Source organism: Ambystoma mexicanum, chromosome 7q, assembly GCF_040938575.1.
Source record: "Ambystoma mexicanum isolate Mex_15411 chromosome 7q, UKY_AmexF1_1, whole genome shotgun sequence".
NCBI classification, from domain to species: domain Eukaryota; kingdom Metazoa; phylum Chordata; class Amphibia; order Caudata; family Ambystomatidae; genus Ambystoma; species Ambystoma mexicanum.
The window spans coordinates 172,820,680-172,841,057 of record NC_090941.1 but is presented as its reverse complement, the minus strand read 5'-3'; the positions used below and the strand labels follow the sequence as shown (position 1 = coordinate 172,841,057).

Here is a 20,378-nt window from a genome sequence, read left to right as displayed (position 1 = left end):
AGTTAATTCTATAGGCAAATAATTAACCTAGATTGTTCAGAGCCAAATTCAGTAGGGCAACAATTGAATTAGGTCAAACAATTCATCCAAAGCAAACCATGTATTCATTGCTACAGAGCAAAATATAGTGGGGCACCAGTTAAACTAGGCAAACAATTCATACAGTGGGCGGAGCAATTATTAAACTAGTGTGAACGTTTTATACAGTGGGACAGCAGTTAATATAGACTGCTCATGTGACAGTGTGTGAATGTGAATGTGCAAATATGTGATGGTGCAAATGTTTAAATGTGTGAGTGTGTACATGTGCGAGTGTCCCAATGTCAATGAATGCAAATATGACAAACTTTAACCACCCAGTAATAGTCTTTTTGGTGCTTGCATCTATCCAGAGTCACATGCCACACAGGTTCTGGATATTGGCAGACACACATGTGGTGAATATGTTGTGGTTTCATATGAGAATGGAATGAACAAATGTGGGCTGATGGCAACAACCACAGCGGCTGGGTGCTGTTTGCGTGTGTGGTTTTCAATATCTGCTGCTGTAATTACGTTTTGCCCATTAGTGAACAGGTCTTTTAATAGTCTGTGAGACTTCTGGAAAAATGATTGGACAACTTGGTTTCTACAGGGCCTTATAGATATGGGCTTTCTATCTCCAGGTTTGGAGTTGGGAGAGGGAGGAGGGACCAGAAGTAGTGTTATGAATTGAATGCAAAGTGTATTCATCCAATCAGGGCATGCCCAATGCTTTCATGTAGGGGGTTAGGAAAAACCCAGAGGATCTTCTCGATTTCATTACATTTTACAGCAGTTCTTTTTTGGTGGGCCAGTCTCCAATACTGTCGCTCTACTACCCCAACCTCGCCTTTGTTCGAGCCCTCCACACTCCATTTTATCACCACCTGTCCCTCTATCTTCCCCCTATCTGCTGAGGGAAAATGCAGTAAAAAGTTCCACAGTGAAATAGCTGGGTGGGATAGGGGGATGCCAACCCTGTTTATAGTAATGCTCTACAGGAAGAAACAAGTATAAGCTCATCTAAGATATATCCTTACACAAATCCAAAAACACTCTGGACCTCATTCCAAGGCTGGAGGTAAGGGCAAAACGATGCCGGTAAAGGATTACCAGCATCGCTTTCCGCTACGGGCTTTTCTGACCTGTCAGACCGCTATTTACAGCACCGTAAAATACGATGCCGTAATTATCGGTCTCGGGTCGCGCACGCGCCCCACCGTGCCGAAAGTAGCGGCATGGTGTAAATCGGAGCTGATCCCAAGTAAGGAGCACACGTAAATAACGGCCTCCTTAAGGACGTAAAGTACCTTAGCGGCATGGAGGACATACAAGCATCTCAGAGAAGGAGTAAAGAACCCTGAGCAGTGGTACCCAGAGCCACAGGTGCACACAATCAGCACAGGTGGAGGCAATGGAGTCTGCCACAGCAGAAAAGGAGCACACCCACACACCACACCCCCTCCCACCCCAAGATGAGACCAATAGTGGTAGCAGTACATGAAGCAGGAGGCCCTGCCAGCATGGGCACAACCACAAGAACTACACCAACAACACCAGGCCCCCCCCACTGAGGAGCCACAGGGGGACAAGGAGGGGGAGACAGGCCCAGCATGCAGCACCAGTGCAGACTCCGTCACCACCCCAGCAGCCCCCATTCCAACGCAGCAGGTCTGGACCCTCAAGGAAACCCCTGAGTAGATAGACACCCCCTACCAGCTTGATTGTGACACCATCACCACCATATTTGGGCCGCAAAATAACGAGATAAGCGAGCAGCATACAAATACACACCGCTATCCCGTCACAACTGAATGTGTTGCCTGTGCCCCACACCCATGCCCCAGGCACCTACCAGCACACAGTGGGGCCCATGCATGGCATGTCACAACCGTCCATTAAACGGACGCAGAAACAAGTGCTGGATCACCTCCCCAAGCACACAAGGGTCTACAAATCCCTAACATGGACTACCCAGGAGATATATGACACAAAAGTTGGCCCCCATGCATTGGCAGGCATGCCAAATTACATGGGTGCCCCTGAAAGCACCCCGTGAATTAGGTGGACCAGCATGGCATGCAGGTGGTGAATCGCAACTGCAAGCAATACCACTCCCCCAACGTGCAGACGGAATGCAACGCAAGCAAGAACATCACACATGGGTGGGCCCGACATTAAGGAACAACTCATGACACAATGTGCCAGCTGAACTCCACGCTACCGTGCCGCATGGGGTGACATGCAGGATGATGTGCCTGGCTGCTTGGTGAGTCGTCTGACTGTGTCATGCCAGTGCATTTGTGCCATGAGGTGGGTGCCTGCATGAACAAACTCAGTCGGAATGATGAAGCCAGAGCAAGATGTTCACCCCACCAAACACCGTGCCACAGAACCAGTGTAACGGCACATGAGTACAGATTCCCACATCGATGGAGTAAGGCACACATCAAAGACAACATTACCAACATCTGACAAGGCCAAATCCCACAACACATGCACCACTCATTGGCGGCCCCCACAACCGTAAGGGCATATAGGAAGACACACTGCATATGTATCATGTGGCTGCCTCCAGCATGTCACCACACCGGAGAGTCATCCCTGGGAGTGGATTGAACTGAGGGCAGCAGGGATACCACACCACATCACCGGTTCGGCACACCCATAAGAGTGGTGGAATTCACCATAGTATGGATCAGAGCAGTATGATGAATATGAGCCACTGACTACAGCCAACACACCCAACTACGGATTCACACAGTACACAGCACTTCATGGATATAACATCAAGACTGATGCATGCATCAACAAAGCACGTACCACGAGATGTGTGTGCCATTGCTCATGGACCATCTCGTAGACGCGCCCTCCTACAGCATTCCATTGCACTGGACACATATTGTGGCCATGAATGCATCCATGGACATGTGCGTATGGGCATCAATGACCTGCTGCCATGTCAGACAAGTTCAGTTCTCCACCATGACAGACCAAACACTTACCTTAAATGGCTAGACATGCAGGCTTTGGTGGCTGTCCCTTGATACCATGGTACGGGACGGCGTGTGGCAAACATTGGTTGGACATAATAACCACAACACAAGTCAGCAGAGGGCGGGATCACATGGGCACACAGGTGTGTGTATACTTGTAGACCATGCACTGTCAGACGTCATTATACACATGCTCAATGATGAATGTCCACAGAGGTTAAACTTTGCAACTCCAATGGTGTATTGAAAATATAAATGGATGAGTGTGAACATTCCCTCCACCCTCCCACCCACCTCCCCCTCAACTCCACAACAAACCCTCACCCCCCACCCAACCCCCCAACTCCATAAAAAACCCTCACCCCTCACCCACCTCCCCCCCAACTCCACAACAAACCCTCACCCCCCATCCACCTCCCCCAACTCCACAACAGTAGTTCCGTGCTCTCCATTAAGGGCACATGTGGCAGCAATGATGATCAATCCATGCTCCTGGGGCCCGGGGGAGGCATGTCCCGGCGCCGCATGGAACGCAGAGTGCATCTCAGCTGGCTTGCCGCTGCTGAGGCTACTGATTGGTATTCGCAGCCTCAAGGGCATCTGCGATGCGTCCTAGGACGGCACATAATCTAGTTGCTGCTCTCTGTGACCGCCTGACGCATTTCCCTGAGCTCATCTAGCCACTCCACCCGGGCCTGGTGGTTGTTCTCCATGAACCCAGTGATGAGGGCAGTCAGCTGACTTGCATGTAGTGCATCCATTGATGCTTGTTCATCCCTGCGGGGTATTGGGCCTACATGCCCTGGCTTGTCCTCGACTGGGTAACTGGAGCTAGGATCAGCGTCTCCCTGTGTATCGGCAGGTGCACTACGACCAGGTGATTCAGGCTCCCCAGAGTCACTGCACAATGCCTGGGGGACATTGCTGGGCTCCGGGGTGTGGATTGTGGGGTAGAACTCCTCCTCGGATGCCCCACAGATGGACAAGGGGCTGTGCACATTCTCCTGGGTTGACGTAGCTGCCACCTCCCCAGCAATGCTAGACTCCTCTGACCCTGGGGTGGGCATTGTGGCAGGTGCAGATGCAGGGAGGATTTGGGGTGGTGCTTCCTCCACTGACCTTTGGGGAGCCGGTGTGGCTGTTTTTGTCCAGGCTGGTATGCGTCGGACCCTGCCTCTGCCCGTGGAGGTGGTTGCACGGCTTGTCTCAGGCTCCCCCCTCTCATGCTTGGTGCCTGTGGGGGTAGAAGAGTGGGACAACATGAGTGATTGTTTGAGACGCTAATTACATTGATGGCTGCATTCACATTTCAGTCATTTGGGGTTTGTGGCCTTTTGGGCGTTGCAACAGCACTCGTACATATGCATGTGTATGACATGGACGCAGGTGTTGGAGTGACTTGGTAATGTGCAGTCTGGCTCGCACACTGCCGAAACTTCCGCACAGTTTGCATATTGTGATGTGCAAGTTAGTGCACTATGGTTGATGTGCGTTATGTACTTGCACTTGTCCCTTGATTGCGTGGCAGTTGGCTCTGCATTATTTGGATGTGGGGGAAGGCAGCATGACAAGGTGCCTTTGACGGCCCTTGGGGGAGTATACATCATGTAAATGCCATTGCCAGTGTTGTCTTTGGACACTCACGTCCATCGGCAGACGATGTTGCCCCGCACTCCATATCGCCGACGCCCTCTATCGATTCAGTCCCGATCAATGAGGCGCATGTCTCCTCCCATGGGTCCAGTCTCATTGGGGAACTTGGGCTCCCTCCGGTCTGCAGTGCCAGACTCCGGTTGGTGGAGAGGAGGCTCTGCACCCGCACCCGCAAGTCATCCCACCGCTTGCGGCAGTCTTTGGGGGTGCGGGGGTGGTGTCTACTGCGCTCACCCTTTGGGTGGTTTGTGCCCAGATGTTTTTCTTACGGATTGTTGCCTCTCGCCGCATGTTGCTGCTGAACACAATGTCAGCGTGCTCCGCCAAGTTGTCCACCATTGCCTGAAGTTCTTCAGGGCTGAATCTCTTCTTGCGGAGGCGGTCCTCAGACTTCTTTGGGGCTTTAGGCATTGTTCCTGGGTGTGTGGTCCTTTTCCAGACTTCGGATTGCTCCCAAGGGTGCTGCCTGATGAGTATGACAATGGATTATGTTTTTAAAGATGGCTGCCACGCTCCTTCCCGTTCCTGTGCGATGACGTTATTTCCGCTTCCGTTGTTTTGCGGTGACCGTAATTTACGGGATCCCTAAATTACGGTCACCGTTATTTACAGACCTGCTGCTTCCGTGGCAGTGTTGTTAAGTACGTCTCGAAGCATGCTGGTAGGGGGTTTTACGGGTCATTTAGCGGCATGCAGCTAGGTAATTTTCCGGCATGGCGGAAAGCGCGTGCCCGCGAGGTCGTAATGAGCCGCAATTAGCGGTCAGTCACCAAGCCGGTCTCGTAGTTTCCGCCATGCCGGAAAGTACCTGTACTTACCTCCGAGCTCGGAATGAGGCCCTCACACTTTTACAGGAATATATATTCCGCTGTGGCATCGCCAACTTTCAGCAAACACTTGAAAGAGGCTCTGTGGGTGCATCACCTGTGAAAAGTAAGACGGGAAAAATGAAAGCAATTGAGGAAAGCAGGTGAGGGGAGCAGACGGTTGAGCAGCAACACCTGTATCCTGAAAAAAGAACGCCAAATTAAGATGACCCCTAGCCGCATGGCATACCTAATTCGGTACCCTGTAAGTCAAGGGTGAGTCTAAAGGCCAGTAGCAAGACCTCACAATGGACAACAGATTCCCATTACATGACACTATATGAATTCTAGAGAATGACATATTGGGCCTCATTACGACCCAGGCGGTAAGTTACCGCCTGGGCCGTGACTTTACCACCATGGCGTAAACTACGTTTACGCCATGGTGGTTGGCGGACTTACCACCCCATTCCGACCTGGGCGGGGCGGTAAGTCCCCAATCCCCATTTACCCTTCCCCATTCCCATTTTTGCCCCATAGGGCATAATGGGAGTGGGGAAGGCGTTAATTACGCCACCGTAAATTACGGCGGCGTAATTAACTCCATGGTCCCTTAGCGCCATGGATTTTAACACCTGCTAAAAGCAGGTGTTAAATCCGCCATGGCGCTAAGGGACCTCGTACTCAGGCGGTAAGGGTCGGCGCTGTTTACGGCGCCGTAAAACCCTTACCGCCTGAGTTGTAATGAGGCCCATTGTAGCTCTCAGTACACGTAACAGCTCACTTCCTCGTCATTAGGGATGGAGGGTCGGGTAATACCTATGTTTAAGAGGCATATTACTGGATCTGCGGCTCCGTGGACTAATTCACCCACTACAGGGGCCATTGTTTGACCACATGGTCACAGGTTCAAATGCTGGCAGGTCCACTCAGCCCTTCATCCTTCCGAAGTAGATCAAATGTGTACCATTAAGTTGGGTAACAATCAACATCTGTTATCTGTCAATAGCACCAAGATGCCCCTGTGTGGGTGAATGTGCACTCTACAAATACGCCTGTTATGTCATCTAAATTTAGAGCCGCTTTGTGCTTGGAGCAGCAGAAGCATCAAAGCCCATCAAATCACCAAGGAGGCTTGCATAAATGAAATCAATATCCTTAATGCGGGAGGAGGTGCCCATTCTGGATTTAAAACAAAAAGAAAAATGTATCTGGGAGGTTCTTTTCAAGCACTAGGAGAGCCTGTGATTAACACGTCAGAGTGTGAGGAAGATGTGGCAGGGTATCATCAGCAACTAAGAATGGGATTCAGGAGAGCTCAGAACAACAAGCCATGTGACCTGCATTGCTCATTGCTCTCTCTCTTTTTCTTTCCTCCTGAAATTAGTCTTTTATTTAATTTCATAAGCGCTCACACAGCCCGGGGCATCGTGGTGCTGTTATGGGAACATCTCTCTTAGTTGTGTATTTATAATGGCTTAATACCCACAGTTTTCTAAGCAGACCGGGGATCGAACCTGTGTTGCTTCGTGTCGTCTTGTTTCTAAGGAGAGCACGTTGCAGCTGAGCTATCCTCCTGGGAAATTGCTGTTATGTTTCTTCTATTAAACCTAAATAGGTAAATACATAGTGCAAACGTAGTAATGCGGACAGAGGATCACAGGCAGGTTGGTTGAAGTGGGGTGCAGCCAGGCTATGCAGGGTACAGATACTCACTCAGATGTTTACAAAGAGTACAATAGATGGCTGGGGGATGTTTACATCAGATTAATGAACACATTGGGCCTCATTACACGGTAGGCGGTAAAACCATGGTGCTATTAGCGCCATGGTTCTTGCCGGTAATTTACTGGTACCACCTTGGAGGAAAGGGGAATTACCGCCCTATTCCAAGGTTGGCGGGGCGGTAATTCCTCCTTCCTCCATTGCCCTTCCCCATTCCCATTTTTGCCCCATAGGGCATAATGGGAATGGGGAAGGCGCTAATTACGGTACCGCAAATTGCGGTACCGTAATTAGCACCCTGGTCCCTTTGCGGGTTGGATTTTTAACGCCTGCAAAAAGGCGTTAAATTCCCCAACCCGCAAAGGGACCTCGTAGTAAGGCGGTAAGGATTTACCGGTACCGGTAAAATACCGGTACCGGTAAACCCTTACCGCCTACCGTGTAATGAGGCCCATTGTGTTAATTATGTGCAGAGGGAATGCCTTCCTTCTCTGACCAGATTCTTGTTATTTCTGAAAGGAGTCAGAAGCTACTATCAAAAGTCGAAATGTGCTGTTTTAAGTAGAAGCAGCAACATGCATTTTCGGATTTGCACCTACTACCTTACTCCTCATTCACAAAGCCTACAACTCAAGCAAATATGGAGCTCCTCTTCTGAAAATCGTTGTGATTTTTTTTTTATACAGCGCAACAAATTGACCCGGAGGCTTACACAGGCTGGACATACAGATACAACGGCCATACACAAAGCAAAATCCAAAACAATTCCATTGCAAGTAAAAACATACATTATCTAAATTAATTCTAACATTAGAAATAGAAGGACGGTTCTCCAGAGTTTTACAGCGACTCAGGAACCAAGGTAGATTACTCTGCCCGCATTCTACTATGACACAGTCAACATTGTTGTCCGTAGTCCACTCCTTGATTTGTGTCCTCCCACCCCATCCCTAGTAGGGTCTTAAAATCTGCATTATTAGTCTGACAGGCTATACTCGTCCTGAGCAGAATACTCTGGGCAATATTCTCATCCGTTTGACACTCATTGTCTATCTTGGTAGAAGGGACTTGTACCACAAAGTTATCAAAGCCTACAACTCAATAACAAAGGATTCTACCCATCGGGTAAAGTCAGAGCCGTTTTGACATTGGTTAACCCACCCTGTTGCTTTCCCCATTGGCCAACTTATGGTACAACCGAGGAGTCTTCGCAATAACTTCTGAAATAACATTATCAATACTCTTAGTTGGTGATTGTAGAGCTTTTTCCACTGTTGACCCTAAAGGAGTGCAGTCTGCCAGATAACCTTCAGTATATAGATCTTTGTCGAGATTCACAGCATTTATCAGGCAAATAGGATTAATGTTATACCCTGGACATAACTATTGACATTCCATCACCTTCGATTCCTAGTTCTCCCTTTTCTTCCTGATACACTGTCTTCTCCTAGAGCTCCTTGCAGGACAATCGACAACCTAGTGTTGTTAGGAGTTATATCCCCAGGCATCATGTGAGGTTCCATTAGGTCCCATTACCCAGGTCCCAATCTAGCCATCAGCTGAGATGGCTCTTTAGGTGGTTTTTGGCTACTGCTCTCAACTTGGGAGATGAGCTCCTTAGAAGAGCGCACCCTAGTTCTGAGCATTATGAGTCTAAGCATGGGGGTGGAAGATCAAACAAGAAAAAGGACAGATAATACTGTCTGAGCCTAAAGCACACAAACTCACAACCAGAGTGCTTATCAATCCTTTGGCTCCACAGCTCACATGCAACTAACACACCCAGGGACTCAAGAATAGATCAGGTGAGGCACCACTGCTCAGTGCCGCTTCAAGCAAGCAGGAGGCATATACGCCGCTGACTTCACCTCACAAGCCACCGATATCTTGTGCTCTAGGAGGCCGCTGGCGGACAAGACTGTGGAGACCAACAATCGCCACTCTGGGCTCCCAACGACCGATGCTCAGGGCTCCTGTGGCAACTTCTTCTCTTGCTCCGCCATCATAGATGCCCCCACGACCCTGAAAAGAAGATTGCAGTAGTAGAAGACACTCCACTAGCTATTCCTCTTCAGCAGAGCCCCTGCGCAATGCGTGTACTGCTCCTCTCCCTGCTAGTCACTACGGAGCTGCATGGTTAGAGAAACAGACCCTCAGGTGTCCAGCCACACCATCAGACGGCTGCCTCTGACACCAATTCAATGACTTGGATTTGCATATGAGAATTTAAGTGATGTTCCAGAGAGGTTCAGATTTTCTACCGTTTTAACCTTTGCGAATCAGGTTGAAGAAAGCAGGTGCCAATCTTTGTAAATCAGCCCAATAGGGTTTATTCAATGTAATTTAATATGTCTGCATTGAGACTCCCACTTGTATGCTGTGTCACATGCAGTATGACTGGGAAGCATACAAAGGCAGACACAAGAATGGAGTCCTCAAGAAGACACAGTTTTATTACACAGAAAAACAACATAAGAAGGATTCTTCAACAATGAATCATGAGTAAAAAAAAAAAAAGTTCCTGGTTTGGGCTCGTCCTGGCCCCACTCAAATGCCCAATGGAATACTCTGGTCTTTGTCTTCGGGTTGCAAATATATGAGGTTCCAAAATCACTCCAAGAGAGTCTGTGGTAAGGGTGGATGGGGAGTCAATATGTCACAGAGTCTTAGATTCTTGTCTGGAAGTCTGAGACAAAGGTGGATCTTTCTCAACACTGCTCCACTGCCCTGGATTCATGGGACAGGCTTGGAATGTTCACTGTTAGCTGACCACTTCCCTGATCTAGGGTCCTGGTTTCCAGGATTGCCCACTCCTTGCTACCCCTTTTATAGCCTCCCTATACCATGGCGAGATTGTAGCTTCTTGTACCTCCTCCTAGCTCAGAAATCTCCCCTGGTCCAACCTGGTCCACCAGAACCTCTGTAGTCCCTCTGTCTAGTAAGGAATATGCTCTCTCCTGTCCACCTCAGGTATTGTAACTTTTGATCCCTCTCTAGCTTTTCTCATTACTCCTCCCCAGATGGTAATGGTTTTCTCATTCTTTCACCTCCTTGATGACTCCTCTGCAGATAAATCTCCCATTCTGACCTCCTCAATAACACACACACTTCTCCCTCCATTTTAACACTCTGACCACAAGATCCTGTATCTCTTTCCAAATGATACAAATTCTTCTCCAATGTAACTTCCTACTTGCAAACTCCAAGATTCTCCTCACAGCTCCCCTATCAATAGACCTCCCTCTAACCAATCTCCTCAAAACAACTTCCAAGAGCTTGTCCACAAACCCTCTTTGGCTGAGCAATCTAGATTTTACAATGTGTCCTCTTCTCCCTTTAGATGCTGCTTAGGAGCATGGAGTGGACCTGTCTAGTGTGGGTTGGTTTCTGATTCAGCCATGGCCTGTGGCCAGGTGGATTGGAAGGAGGTTGGCCTGAGTTTATAGCAATTTCCTCCTCAATGTTGGATTTTAAAACTGCCATGGACATGTGTGGGGTCTCCTTCCATCCCCTTTGGAGTTCTGCTGACTTTCCCTACTTTGAATTGGGCCCCTTCGTATTCTTAGGATGTAAATCAAAAGTCAGAAAAGCCTTTTGTCAAATGCTTCCTTCATCAGCAGCACCAAAGAATGACATGCATTTATACACTCGTTGATTAATTCAGAATGCTGCAACTCTGTTTGCTTAAAGGGAAAGGCATTCATTTCTATGCTATGTGTTTGGGTCTGGTAAGGGAGCTGGATGGACTCTCCATGAGAACAAATAATTGGACTATATGCAACCACAATTGTCATGAATCCTCGATTCTGGCTATTCTGGACGACCTGGTCCCTCAAGCACCGTAATGTGGCATCCATTTTTACTTTCAACATGGCTGACGCCGTTGGGAAACACACGGTCTAGTCTCTTAGTACTGGCTGTAGCTTCATTGAAAAGAGACACATGCCCGCGGCTCGGCCTGTCTCAACGCTTGGCTTGTCCAAGCTCTTCGCTCCGGCAAGTTGTTTCCTGGTTCCCTTTCCCTTTGTCCTGTCTATTCAAAGGGATACAGGAATTATCAACAGAGGTCCAGAGCCTCAAGGCTGAGAATGCAGTTCTAAAAGAACTCCTTCTGTCCTGGGATTCGGCATATCAGGAGAGTGCATCAGGACAAGTATAATGGCACCCCTAAGGCATTGCGTTCTTTCCATGATTCATGTCTGGTACACTTTACGTTTAAGACCTACGATTTTTCCACTCCCAGGGCCAATGTGGTCTTCGTGATTTCCCACCTTTCCAGGAATACACTGGGTTGGGCAACGCCCCTGGTGTCCGTGGGGGACTCATTACTGGATAATTATGACGGTTTCATTGTTGCCTTTAAGACCATGTTTGACCGCCCAAAACAGGTGTGCTGTGCTTAAGAGAAACTGCTGGAATTTCAACAAGGAAATCAAGATATGTTGTCTTATGTAACTCGCTTCAAGCAATTGGCTAAAGAGGCTGACTGGACTCCCGCAGCATGCTTTACCTTGTTACGACATGGATTAATGAGAAAATCAAAGACGAATTGGCCCAAATGGCCCACCCTGGTTCCTTCCAGGCCCTTTTGGACTTGTCTTTACAAATCGATTTCAGGATACAAGAAAGAAAAGCAGAGAAAAGGAAGACACAGAATCCTCCACTAAAACCCTTATCAGAATACCCCAGTCCCAAAGAGTCAGCTGCATGGACCTCCATGGAACCCGAGTCCATGCAACTGGGTTCTTTACGGGGGCCTGTTACTTCACAGGAAAGGACTTGTCGGATCAACAGTGGGTTGTTTATGTATTGTGCCACTGAAAAACACCTGGTAAGAAACTTCCCGATAGCCCTTCCAAGATGTTCGGGAAATGCCAGCTCCCGTTCCTGAATGGAGCCCAGCTTCGGGAGACTGATTCTTGCTCCGAATCTTCTCTGTCCCTGGATTCATCCCCGAAGAACTCCTTGGTGGTTCTCCAGGTTTCCCTGACTACAGTCGATAAGGAAACCTATCCCGCCCTGGCCTTGATGGATTGTGGAGCCATGGCCATCTTCCTAGATGACGAATGGGCACTGAAACATCGAATTCCGAGAGAATCCAAGAACATCATTCAGGTGGTAGAAGGGATAGACGGAAAACCATTATCTTCAGGACCAATTACTCAACAAACCACAGAAATCTTGCTTTCCATTCACAATCACCAGGAGCTACTACGATTAGACATAATAAAAGCAGTTCATTACCCAATGGTTCTGGGCAAGCCCTGGCTACAAAGACATAGGGCCTCATTACGACCCAGGCGGTAAGTTACCGCCTGGGCCGTGACTTTACCACCATGGCGTAAACTACGTTTACCCCATGGTGGTTGGCGGACTTACCGCCCCATTCCGAGGTTGGCGGGGCGGTAAGTCCCCAATCCCCATTTACCCTTCCCCATTCCCATTTTTGCCCCATAGGGCATAATGGGAGTGGGGAAGGCGTTAATTACGCCACCGTAAATTACGGTGGCGTAATTAACTCCATGGTCCCTTAGCGCCATGGATTTTAACACCTGCTAAAAGCAGGTGTTAAATCCGCCATGGCGCTAAGGGACCTCGTACTCAGGCGGTAAGGGTCGGCGCTGTTTACGGCGCCGTAAACCCCTTACCGCCTGAGTTGTAATGAGGCCCATAATCCATACATCAACTGGGCTGCAGGATCTTTATTCTTGGGATATGAGTTTTGCCTTTCACATTGTCTTTCCCAGAAAATTCAACACACCATATCCACTGATAGTAGAGTCCTGGAACAGCAACCCATCACCGTTTCTAACATCACTCAGGTACCTGAAGCCTATCATCAATTCTCAGATGTGTTTTCTACAGCCATTGTAAAGTCCCTCACTGACTTGAGGATTGCGCTATCGACATGGAGAGGATGCAGTCATTTCCTTCGGGAGGATGTTCATCCTTTCGGAGCCCGAGAAAATAGCCCTACGAGAATACTTGGATACCAATCTAACCAACAGACCTATTCGTCCTTCCAAATCCCCTGCCGGAGCCTCCCTGTTCTTCGTTCCCAAGAAGGACACTAAGGAACTCCGACCATGCTTGGATTACCGGGGTCTAAACCAGTGTACCCTGAAGAACCAATATCCCTTACCGCTCATATCAGATATGTTGTAAGCCTTACGTGGTGCAGTGATTTTCACCAAGTTGGACTTACGGGGTGCTTACCACTTGATCCGTATAAGAGAGGGCGATGAATGGAAGACCGCCTTCTGAACACCTTTTGAACATTTTGAATATTTATTCAAGCCATTTGGTCTTGCTAATGCCCCTGCTGTATTTCAACGCTTTATGGACCGAGTATTTTCCGACATGTTGTTCCTTTTTGCAATCGTCTATTTAGACGACATATTGGTTTATCCCAACAACCCAGCCTTACATCAAGAACATGTCACCTTAGTTTTGCAACATTTACGAGACCATCATCTGCTGGCTAAACCCGAGAAATGCATCTTTCATGTGACCACGGTTCGAAACTTGGGATTCATGCTGAGTCCTTGAGGGGTGGCAATGGACTCATCTAAGGTGGAAGGCATTCTTTCCTGGCCCGCTCCCACCTCAGTTAAACAAGTACAGTAATTCCTGGGACTTGCTAACTTCTATAGGAAGTTCATTCAGATGTTTTCATCCATAGTACAATCCATTATTTGTTTACTGAAGAAAAATACTCCCTTCCGCTAGTCGGCAGCCCAAGAGGCTGCCTTGCAGGAGTTAAAGTACAAGTTCACTCAAGGACCCATCCTGGTTCAACCAGACACAACTAAGCCCTTCCTCATAGAGACAGATGCCTCGGAATATGCAATCGGGGCGGTGTTAAAACAAGTATTGGATGACAAACATGAACACCCCATTGCTTATTTATTTCGGATGTTGCACCCTAGCGCGACACATTATTCAGTCCTGGAAAAAGAACTGCTCGCCGTTCGACAGGCCTTCATGGAATGGCGTCACCTCCTCTTGAGTGCCAAATACCCAGTACTAGTACAGGCCGATCATTGGAACCTGTAGGTCTTACAATCAGTGGAATGCAGTAACAGTCGTCAAGCTCGTTGGGCCTTCTTCTTCGCTCAATACCAGTTCCGCATTCAGCATGTACCCGGACCATCCAATGTAATTGCTGATGCTCTATCCAGACGACCAGATTATGTACCAGAAGAAGCACGCACCTTTCCAAAGATGTTTCGAGACACATTGTTCATAGCCCATGCCAACACGCTTTTGGACAACATACGGGCTGAGACCCCGTCTTCGGACCTTTGGAAGGAATACTTCGAAACCATTCACTGGACCCTGTTTGCCAAGGATGGCTACCTTTTCAAAGACAAGAATCAGGTTGTTCCCACACAGATCTCAAGAACTAAAATAATGAACCTTTGTAATGACACGTATCATTCCGGGCATCGTGGAATCACGCCACCCTTCAAACCATCCAGAGAAACATTTTGGTGGCCGGAGATGACCGAAGATGTACAAGCATACATACAGGCATGTGCAGTCTGCAACCAGAACAAGACCGATAACAGGAAACCGGCAGGGTTACTCCATCAACCGGACCTGCCATCCCGACCCTGGGAGGTGATAGCCACAGACTTTTTCGTGGATCTCCCCTCGTGCAAAGGCCACACCACCATTATGGTTACTATTGCTCTATTTTCCCACATGGCCCACATCACTCCTCTGTTCAAGTTACTTTCGTCACAAGAAATGGCAGGGATTTTCGTGACACACATCTTTCGGCTACATGGTCTACATCACCGAAAGAATAAATCAAGCCCTTGAACAGTATTTACGATGCTTTGCGTCTAAAGTCCAGGACGACTTCTCAATGTTGATCCCGGTAGCTGAATTTGCCTACAACAACTTCGATCACACTGCAACCAAGACAAGTCCCTTCTTTTGCAACCAAGGATTACACCCATCTGTTCTGCCCACACATTTGCCTCATACCACTCTTGTCCCATCAGTCGACTCCTGGATAGCACAATTGGCCTTGGTACACAAGGATGAAAAGGAACATTTAGAAAAAGCCAGGGTGGACGTAAAGAAATATGCAGACACCAAACGGTGACCTGGGCCTATCTATGCCATCGGTGATAAAGTCTGGCTATCTTCTCGACTATTGTCCAAACACCTGAGGCCCAACAAACAAGCGCCACGCTTCTATGGACCATTCACTGTGACAGAAGTCATCAACCCTGTGGCTTTTCGACTCCGACTACCGGAATCCTGAAAAAGAATCTATCCTGTTTTCCATTCGTCCTTATTGAAACCATATCACCAATCAACCAGGGCAACTCTTTGCCCCCCCCTCTTCTCATGAACGATCAGATCGAATTTGAGATCTCCAGTATATGTGACTGTAGATATAGGAGAGGTCATCTCCAATACCTGGTGGAATGGAAAGGTTATCCACCCAGTGAACGGACATGGGAGCCTGTGTCCAACATGAACGCCCCTTACCTGTTGCAGCAATTCCATTGACCCATCCAGGCAAACCTAGTGGATCGGAGTTTAGAAGGGGGCATACTGTCATTAATCCTCGATGCCGCCCATTCTGGATGACCTGGTCCCTCAAGCACCGTAATGCGGATCCATTTTTACTTTCAACATGGCCGACGCCATTGGGAAACACACAGTCTAGTCTCTTAGTACTGTCTGTAGCTCCATTGAAAAGAGACACGCCCCTGCAGCTCGGCGCGTCTCAACGCTCGGCTTGTTCGTGCTCTTCGCTCGGCAAGTTGTTTCCTGGTTCCCTTTCCCTTCGTCCGGTCTATTCAACCCCTTCGATTTTGCGTGTTTGCAAGGTCCATTCTTGCTTCCTTCCTCGTGTCCATCTCCCATTCCGCTCCTCACTATCTCCGTTTCCCGCAGAGCTACGCAAGCCGCTACTGAACCTCCTGGACTTGCTTTTCCTTCCTGGTTATTTACACTGCCCCTCCTTGAATCCTTCCTGGAACACTGAACGCTCTCCGGACTAATGTCTCCTTCCTGGGCCGGAGCCCAGGGTACCGCCTGTCTGTTACCTGCCTGCAGACTGGCGTCAGAGGAGACTTACCCATTCCTTCACAAGACACGCACCATTAGAAGAAAGGAGAAACCTGTGAACATAAGAAAAAGGACGTCAAGAAACAAACAGGTGAGCCAAGAGTCTGAGGACTCAGATCCTGACAAAAAAGGATTTAGTATAAACAAAGAGGAGCTTGAACGCCTCGGGAACACAATGGAGCACAAAACTAACCTATAACAAAAGGTGTTCCCGAAAAGGCTTAAATTGTAATGTAATTTAGGAAGCTATCAGGGCATATTCAACTGATAGCTGAAACAGAATAAATCATTCAATTACACATATATATTTTATTATTTCACCAGTCAGATAAACCTCAATAGTGCCTATTGTGGGTAGCGCATATACTACACCATTCAAAAGGTATGTAAAAAAAAATATATTTTTTATTTGAAGTGAGAAAACAAATCCAGCCACTTGTTGGCTTCATACATGAGAAATATTTACACAAATAAGTAAACACATATAGACCAATCTGAAAATGTAAACGAAAAAGGCATTCAGTTTTGTGGGAAAAGGGGACAAATCATAATAAGAGGGGAAGGGATAAGGAGAAGAAGATTGCAACAAAAGTAAATGGTTAAGTAAAAAACATTTGTTCTGTAAAAGGTCTTTATCCATCCAAATTGCACAGAGAACAATGGTATTAGTCAGTCCATGCAATAGTTTGTATTAAGTCAAAAAAGAGAGGAAGAGTGTCACTGACTGGCCCTTACTAGCTCAGAGGTATAATTTGCGAACTTAATTGTAACCAAGATGACAAATCAATAATAGTCTTTTTGACCAGTAAGCTAAATGAAAAGTTATGCAATAGGCAAAAATACTGTGCATTGAGCCTTCCTAAGGCAGAGGAACAGAAAAACAAACAACAAAACACAAAAAAAATGTTTAAAATGTTTTTGCGCAGCTGACTGAGAATGATACACACAATTGCTTTTAGAAACGACAAAAACCTAGGAGGTTATGTCACAGGCTGAAGAGATGTGCTACGCCTTCCGCTGATGAGCGTGAGTAGCCATGTCCACTGGTCACAGGTGCATGCGCACCTATAGCCATGGCGTGGCAAAAGTTGGCCTTTCGGTGGTGTGTAGACAGATGAAGACCACCTTCTTCAGCTAATTCGATCTGAAAATTCAGCCCCTACCAAAGCAATCAAATATAGTCCCCTCATATTGGGTCATCTCAAGAACATTTTGAGATTCAATGTGAGGTATTAACATGAAAGGTGAATTAAAAATACAAACAAATGGTAGAAAGCACCAGGCAGCCACACCTTAAGGCTGGCAGGCGGACCCCCGACAGCTCATTCCAATATCCCATAGACTAATATCCAAAGCCCAAAGGCACCATGCAGAAGTGATAAGAAATGCCACAAGAAAGGGGTTAGGTAATAAATAACAGAATGTTTTATGGATCAAAAATAAAAAAAAAATGTTAAAAAATAAAAATAAAAAAAGGGGAGGGCATAATGATGGAAATGAGTGTGAGTGCCAACACCCATATGTGATATGTGATGTGTGGAGAGTGAACCCCAGCAACCCCGTGAGGGTGAAACAAATTCATACCTAAAAAATAATTGAGGCATTTCGCGGTCAAAACACTACGACTGGATCACAAGAATTTATGTTGCCACCTCACAGGTACATGGACACATATATAATGGAATACATGATATGAGGAATTCAAAAGCATGTACTAGCAGGCAGTTATGAGAGCAGTTATGAGAGCATACAACTCATAGTTCACAGACGTGAATGAATGAACCTGTGATAGGTGGTGCGGTCGTGTGCGGTAGAGCGCCGTGGAAATCATGCGTGAATTAGACAGGAGACAGGACTGTCTCAAAGGACAACGAAACCAGCTGAGTGCGCGATCTGTGCAGTTACTGTGAACACAAATGAAAACACCCGTTATGCTCGAGCGGGGCACGGTAGACAAAACCGTGAGTAAGCAACAGGCAGGGCAGTGCTTACCTTCAGAGCGCCTCCAGGTGGAAGATCTCAGTGTTCCGAATGTGCATCCTGGCTAAATCCTCCGAGGCAAATGCAACGTTTGCACTTCCAGGGGCGTGGCTAGTAGCTGAATTTAAAGCGCATAGAAAGAGGACTGTGATAGTTAATCCAAAGAGGCATCATAAGGAGTAACAGACTGGCCTGGGGAATAGAAGCTAGTCACCAAAAATATATATATATCTAGTTTGTCAACTAAATGTGAAGAAATATATAAAGACTAAGTAAAAATAAAATGCATAGAAGAATAACAGAAGAGCAGTGCTTCATGGAGCATACGACCAAGGGTTGCATTTGGCAGCAGAACAAATCTTCATATACTGCAATGCATGGAAAACAGCCCCAAAAACAAAATGGAGTATATGGGGTATTAAGATTATTAAGGACAAGGGGTTAGCCATAGAGAGGGATATTCTAACCCAAAATTTACCACCAAGTTGGAGATGCCTCATTGAGACCATTTTCAATCGTGTCAAATGCAAAGATCCAGCGTGCCTCCTTATTGGCCAATGCCTGGAGTGGGTTAGAGGCATTTTTCACAACATCGATGGCCCACCAACGTAGGTCTTCAGTTGTGTGGCCATATTGCATGTAGTAGCTCACTAGGGGATAATTAAAGGCTTTGCACCGGATCCGGGAGCGATGCTCCATAATCCTAGTGTGGACCGGCCGTGTCGTTTTGCCTATATACTTAAGCCCGCAGGGGCACTCAATGCAATAAATCACCCATGGTGTCTTGCAATTTGAGTGATGGCGTATTTCCCAAGTTTTGCCATCTAGAGGGAAGGTTTTTATTTTGACAGCAAATTTGCAGATTGAGCAGGTGCCACAGGGAAAATGCCCCGTCAGAGGACAGAGATCCCAACTTGATGTAGTGGATCTTGAAGATTTGTTTTGGGTAGAAGCGTGGACCAATTGATCCTTTAGGTTCTTCTGTCTTTTCCTTGCAAATATTGGCAATGGTTCTGCTGGTAGGGAAAGCTCTGCCACAGTCCAATGTTTTTTGATGGATTTTTTGATTAGAAAAGTATGTGGGCTGTAAGTGAGAGCACACACTAGTTTATCATGTGGCGCCACATCCTGGGGCAGTAGCAGGGTGTCTCGGGGGGTAAATCTCACCCGTTTGTAAGAATTTGTGACCAACTTTTTTGGATACCCACGTTGCTGAAATTTAGTGGTCATGTTCCGTGCATGATGATCATAGTCCACCATGGATGTGCAATTTCTCCTTAATCTCAAAAATTGGGAGTAAGGCAGATTTTCTTTTTGTGTTCGTGGGTGGTAACTATAAAAGTGCAATAAAGTATTGCGATCTGTAGGTTTGGTGAATAATGAACAGACCAGTTTATTGTTATTATGCTGAATTAGTGGATCAAGGAAAGGCATTTGCGTGTTGCTCTTAGCAAGTGTGAATTTGATAGTATGGTGGCATTGAGTGAGGATTTGGACCTAACACTCTTTCCTTGGTGGTCATTGGTGTTGATAAGCATGCTCCTGTAAGAACACCCTGCCTTAGAGTGTGACCCGAGTGGAGGAGGTCTGGGGAACCTCAGTATAACTCATCCAGGTGCAGTATCCACTAGCTTGGGGCAGTGCCCAGCCCCTGGAACCAACCATAGGTACCAAGGTTAGGCAGAAGACTTTCTCACAACTGTTAATCCACTCCTGCACAATATGTCAATCAACGCATATTCAAAAGTGCATTTGATGTTTCAAAATAAGAGTCTATAATATATAAATGAAATCTACTGAGTACAGGACTACCAGCCATAGCATCCAGGAGACACAAATCGCTCTAAATACAGAATGTGCTTGAAAGCCTTCTTCAAGGGTGAAAACACAGAGGCTTTCATGATGTAATTATACTGCATTAATTTAATTGACCTCCAAATATATTTAACAATTTAATTGACACACGTTAAATCTCATAGAAGACAACTAAAATGTCAATAGGTCTTGGACCGTGTGCATGCTTTCGGTACTGGGGTTCTTAAGGTTTCATATACATTATATAATAAAGGGGAAACGTATGTAACAACTGCGTGTACAACAATGT

At 47.0% G+C, this 20,378-nt stretch overlaps 1 protein-coding gene across 1 annotated transcript in view; it reads right to left on the bottom strand.

The window, feature by feature from the left end:
* Window positions 1-20,378, bottom strand: part of STK24 (serine/threonine kinase 24) — a 1,188,458-nt gene that overhangs the window by 719,400 nt on the left and 448,680 nt on the right. The window lies entirely within an intron of this gene.